Below are 6,580 nucleotides of genomic sequence, written 5' to 3' on the forward strand. Positions count from 1 at the left end.
TGAGAGTACTCCTTTTTCACAGTACTTTTGCATTCAAATATGATAGTGTTTTATAATCTATAAGACACTGATGACATAAAAATACTTCCGTACAATGAAGCTTTATACCTTAAAGTAATAATTACTCAACTTCAAGGCACATTGCTGAACAATATTAGCAATTTCCAAAGAAAATTCATGGCTTATTTTAATTAATATTTTTCCAAATCGACACTAATTTGTGTGATCTCATCTGAACATCCCCTTTGTTGTACTCTTTCTATAATACAACCTGAGGTTTTTAAGAATACAATTTTTTAATCAGGAAAATTGACAATTATATAGATTATTAGCAAAGCTACTTTAAAATATTTTACAATCTCCTAATAAAGACATTAAAGTAAATTAATCTTGATTTAGATACATTTGAAAACATATTGTCTCAAAATCATTTTGCATAGAATGCCTAATAAATTATCTTTCTCTTTATACATATTTCCTAAGAGTGCATTTTTATGCACAATACAAGATTAGATGTACATTTTCTTAGTTTGTTTTTGATGTACTATCTTCGTCTTAGTAAGCTATCAGACCAGGTATGCAGTGGGATGTGATTTGTTGTGGAGCTCAACAGATTCTACCCATGGAATTTTTGGAGACCAGTGTGTTATGTTTCTGTCACTAAGGAAAGTTTGGATGCAAGCTAGGGTTACTCTTTGTGATTATTTTTATAAATATGCTACATAATCTAGTGTAAATATACTTGCTGGTAGATATAAATGTTATTTTTATTTCTCTCTGATTATGATGTAAAAACTATTATTTCAGATAAGTCTACTCCACAGTTTACATACTGATAGAAAAGTCACACATTGCATTATTTATAAATATTTTCATTTAAATATTAGCATCAATCTCATAGATGGAACAAAATTTCACACATGTACAGTGGACCATTTTGGCTCTCCTACATGGGTTGCCATTCCTGTCCCCCTCTACTTTCCCTTGACCTCACACAGAAGAAGATAAATGAGGATATAGCAGAAATGTGCACATATGTGGAAACACTGTTCAATTATTTTCACTAAAATTGCACTAATGAGTGTATATTTGCTAAGTAACTGAAATTATTAATATTATTTTTTCCTCAATCTGTTATGATTTAATTCTCCTTACATTTCCTTCTTCTTCATTCTCCTCTTTTTGCTTTATTTTTCAGTAGAGAACAGGAATGCATGAAAATAGTTTGGTTTCAAGAGTGAAAAGCAAGCCATTCAGTCTCCAGAATTCAGTGTCTTTTCCCCCAAATCACAAGACTGCAAATTACTGAAAACAAAATGGAACAGAAGTAGGCTTTGAATTCAGCTTGAAGCACGTTCTTGTACTTTTTAGGAAAGTCCAAGTTAAGTTCAAGTTAAGGCTGATGTGAAAAAGAAACTGTTTGATGAAACTATTTTTTGAAAAATGAATTCTAAATAGTGAAATCAGGTGGGCATAGTGAAAGAACACCTTTACGTACTGGCATATTTAATGACTTGACTTCGAAAGTGAAAAATACTATAAATGTGTTAACTACACTGTTAATCCTATTAACTGTTTAACTTTAGTTAGAGAAAGTCTAAGAGGTCTCCAGCATTGTGTAAGTGCAAATACGTGAGAGTAACACTAAAGTGGCTGGGTAGATAGTTATGTGCCTAAAATAATTTAGTATGCATATCCAATATGTTCAATTTTAATACATTCACTTTACCATTACTTTAAATCATTTCTAAGACTTTCCTGATAGCATTATCCATATGTATGTCCATGAGTGTATGTCATCAGGTATATCATGAAACAGCATGTGGGATATGGGTCAATTCAATTTTCATAAGCTGTTTCTTTGGAATTTCAAATTAAACTTTGATGTTTTGTGTTTTTAAAATGTTAGATTGGAAAGAAAAGAATTTGATGTAGTATGTATGTATGAAACAACTAACTATTTTTTTTTCTTCTCTTGTTTTTATCAGACCATTTGGCTCAAAAGTCACAGATCAAATATATCTAATGGTAACTATATTAAAATAATTATAAAGAGTACTTTTATACACATTCCTATGAAGAGCAACATTTAACTTATGAATCTGGAGTGATTTAAGTAATTTTTATGAAAAGCTGTTGAAGATCAAAATAGAGATGTTTAACAAAGAATTGATGTGGTACAAATGTTAAGCAAATTGAGTTTCTCCAATTTTGCAGTTGGCAACATTAAAGCATAACAATAATTTGCATATTGCAAAGTATGTCAGGTATAGTTTTATTAAGTATCAGAATGCCACTTACTAGATGATGCATTATCATGGAAATATATGTTAAATCAAAAGTTATGTAATGATTTTAGGTGGGTAATAGTTAGTAAACGTAAAGAAATATAGTATATTTCTAGTGTAAACTATAAAATGTACCTATTTAAAATTTAGGTGTGTTTATAAATAAGAAAGTTTGGAGCCAGTATGTGATAGATATTTTTAATTTAAAATGTTCTTAGATGAAACTATGTCATGCTGAGAGCTCACTAAACTTAGTATGCTTTGAAAAAAAGGAGTTTGCATTTTTTCATTGTAAGAAGTAATTTTAACATATCAACTTTTTTCAGTTCAACTTAGATCTTACTGTAATAATTCAATATTAAATATCACTTTTATGACCATACATTGCTTTATAAATATTAGTGGTTTAGAAAATGAATATTTTTAACTTTTTCTTATAAATCATTTTCACTATTGATGGCAATTTCTAAATTTCCCATCTTATATACTTTTAAAGACTATTTTGAATAGTTCATTGAAAGCTTAATATTGGACATTGACACCACACTTGCTGTATTTTTGCAGTGTGTTACCTGTATATTTAAATAAATGTAATAGATAATATTAATCTTAACATAATTGCTTAGCACGGTTGTTTGTCAGATACCATATTGCTTTGATCAGCAAACTTCTTAGCTATGAGCAGTCATCCTGTTTCATTGTACCCTTGACCTGTTTGTCTTCTTCATCCTCTGCAACCAAGATTAGATAGTCATACTGAGACAGTGTAAACTCTGTAAGACTGTCATGTTGAGACAGTATCAGCTCTGGAAGACATTCATACTAAGATATGTCATCTCTGGAAGACAGGCATACTGAGACAGTGTCATCTCTGGAAGACAGTCTAACTGAAACCATGTCATCTCTGGAGGACCCTCATACTTAGACACTGTAGCACTGAAGGACAATCTTACTGAGACAGTGTAGCTCTGGAGGACTGTCTTACTGAGACAGGGTCAGCTTTGAAGGACAGTCATACTGAGATAGTGTAGGTCTGGAGGACGGTCTTATTGAGACAGGATCAACTCTGGAACATAGTCATATTGAGACAGGTTAATCTCTGGAGGACAGTCTTACTGAGACAGTATAGCTCTGTAGGACAGTCATACTGAGACAGTTAAGCTCCAGAGGGCAGTCTTACTGAGATAGTATCAGCTCTGTAGGACAGTCATACTGAGACAGTGTAACTCTGGAGGACAGTCTTACTGAGACAGTGTCTGTTCTGTAAGATAGTCTTACGAAGGCCATGTCATAGTTGTTTTTAATTCTTGCAATGAGATTCATCTTCTGCTGCCCCCCATTTTTGAAGTTAGTGTAGTTCTCTAACTGACTAATTAATTTCAACCATACTAATACAACCTCCTCATGCTAAATAATAAAACAAAGGATACTCCGTCATGCTGGTAAAACACTAAGTAAGCAAGACAATGTGAGAGAAGAGATGTGGATTTTAAATTGTCATTAACTAATGATCACCCTGTATGCACAGAATATTTAACAAGTAAAAAATTTTTAGTACATTTAAATGATTTGACACACTAGACTAAATGTATAGCCTTCACTGAAACTTAACAAATATTCATTATACTTTTAATAAGTCTCAATTAATGCAGTGGGAGAACTACAAGTTAAGTCAAGAAAAATATGGGATTTATTTTGTCAGAACAAATTAATTTATCTTTCAAGACAAATTGGAATTGGAATTGGTCATCTTTTGGACTAGTGGAGTAGCTTCCTTATAGTTTTAACCTATCAAGTTAGTATAATATTATATTATCTGTTAGGCTATAAAGGTGTTTCCATTTTAAACATGTTTAAATAAAATCTGTCCCCATAGCACAAGTCTAATTGGTCTTAATAATAAAAACCCCAGAGTCAGATCTTAGATGGTTAAACCTGAAAGATCAGAGAAGCAAAGAAGTCAGTGACTAGTTCTTGCCTTTACAAAAATCCTCAGACCTAATGAAGTATCCTGTCTCTACAAGTTCTCAGACTGAACGCCTTGAGCTCCTTTCTCCTCTCATCTTATAGTCTTCTTTTCACCCAACCATATCACTTTCTGTCTCCTCCTCCCTAGTGTTGGGATTAAAGGTGTGTGCCACCACTGCCTGGTTCTGTTTATCTTTCAGACTTGATGAATCTAGTGTAGCCTAGGTTGGTTTGAACTCAAAGAAAAGGTGTGTGCCACAACTGCCTGGCCTATAGGGTTAATTAGTGTCTTAGTTATGCACTCTCTTCTAAAGGTAAGCTTTATTTGTTAGATCACAAACAAAATATGACCACAGTCCCTGTGATAATAAAATGTGTGTGGCCAAGTCACGATTTTGAGGGCTTGTGTTATGCTTTGCCCAGACTGAATTGACTAAATATATGAAGTGGCAGATTTATTTGATATACAACATGAAAATATCTAAATTAAACATGAGAAAAATCAGGATATTTTCATGCTAAAATGTTAATGTTATGCTAGGAACACATGCTTAAGTGTCAAGGTTACCTATGCAGAATGTTCTGGACTCTCTCAAAGGTGAAACAGTAAACTGCTTAGGTTAGTTTGTTGCACTGTTACTCTATTACATGCTCCCATTATCTTAAGAAAAGCTCCAGCAGCAACATGGAATTTATTTTAATTTGTATAGAAAATGATTGTTAGATCCTATACTGTATTCTTCTTGCAAAATGTTCAAGTTCTGATTTCTTAAAAAGTGTACTAAAAGCCAGCTCAATAATAAACAGCAAAAAGAAGCAAAAAACCCAAATCTCTTTGAGGGTAAAAGTTAACTTGGCAAATTTGATTCTTTGTAATTGATTTGTATTAACACAATAAGATTCAGAGTTGCCAAGAATTATACTAATTCATTTGAACAAAATAATGTAATAGGAAATGCATATTTTAATCAGTAGTAGCTAATTTTTCTGTGAATTGATTGTATATCTACCAAAATAACAATAGCATGATAGAACTCACAAACTTTTAATGTATCCATGTTTTTTTCTGAGAATATAAAATTAGCATACTAAGTAAAGTATTTTAAATATTTACCTTTAATATTTTTCTAGCAAAATATATTTATTATGTAAATGTACTGTGGATGTGATATTTCTTTTTTCTATTAACTTGGATGATATAACATAACATCTCCTTTCTTGAATGTGATGTATGTTGTGCCAAAAATAATAATATTACATTTACAATTATCGACTGTCATTTTAAAAACAATGTGATGGATGGCTAAAAGATAAATTCAGGAATTTTCCCCCATGGTGTGTCCTTTGCAACTTTGGTAAAAACATCACAATTTAATTTGATTTTTTGAAAGAAGAAAATTATCAAATCAGTTTTCAAAACTAAAATAAATGTAGATTTTAAGTTTCTTTTTCTACTGGGTATATGTCATCTGTGATCCTAGTTAAATGACATAATAATTCATTATCTTTGTTTTTGAAATTAAACACTACATGTAATATGGTCATATTTTTGGATGAAGTCATCTTTCATTTTCTATAGTGTGTATGTATTATGTTTGCAAAAAAGTTACTTCAAAATGCATTTCCAATTAAATGGTCATTTGTAGATGATTTAAAATGATAACTTAAATAAAACTTTTCAGTGTAATGTTTTAAGTTTGGGATATAAAACTTGCCCATTAAACTGCCATTTTGAACTTTAAGCATCATTTAAAGATACATTTTCATTATTCCTTTTAAAAATGAGTGCATTTAAAGTAGATGGTGATTGTTTTTCATATATAATTTTATTTTGCTTGCATTTACATCATTTAGAGAATGTATTTCAGGTGATTTCCATCATTGTGATTTCAGTCCAAATACTAATGCACATACAAGAAATAAAAACTTTTTGCTTTTTGTAGAACTAAGTGGAAAATATACAATAAATATGTTATACAATATTTCCTGTTTTAACATGCAAAGGTTCATAATTGCTCTTACATAATGCCTATTAATGAGTATTGCTGTATTCCAGGTTTTTACTGAGAAGAAAATGTTTCTCACTATTTCAAATACTGTAGCTAGTGTTATTTACTAGTGTTTATGACACTTTCAGATTGTTCTCAATCGACACCAAGAACCCTAAAGAATTCTACAGAATTAAATTAGAATTTTGAATAGTAACCATGACAGATCTATTACAGCTATAATAATTAAACCATTATTTAGTTTATTAATAAATAGAATCAAGCACAGTAAAATAATTTAAAGTTATTAGTGGATACCTTGCAATATCTGATACA

The sequence above is a fragment of the Microtus pennsylvanicus genome, chromosome 15 (genome assembly GCF_037038515.1).
Source record: "Microtus pennsylvanicus isolate mMicPen1 chromosome 15, mMicPen1.hap1, whole genome shotgun sequence".
Classification (NCBI taxonomy): Eukaryota; Metazoa; Chordata; class Mammalia; order Rodentia; family Cricetidae; genus Microtus; species Microtus pennsylvanicus.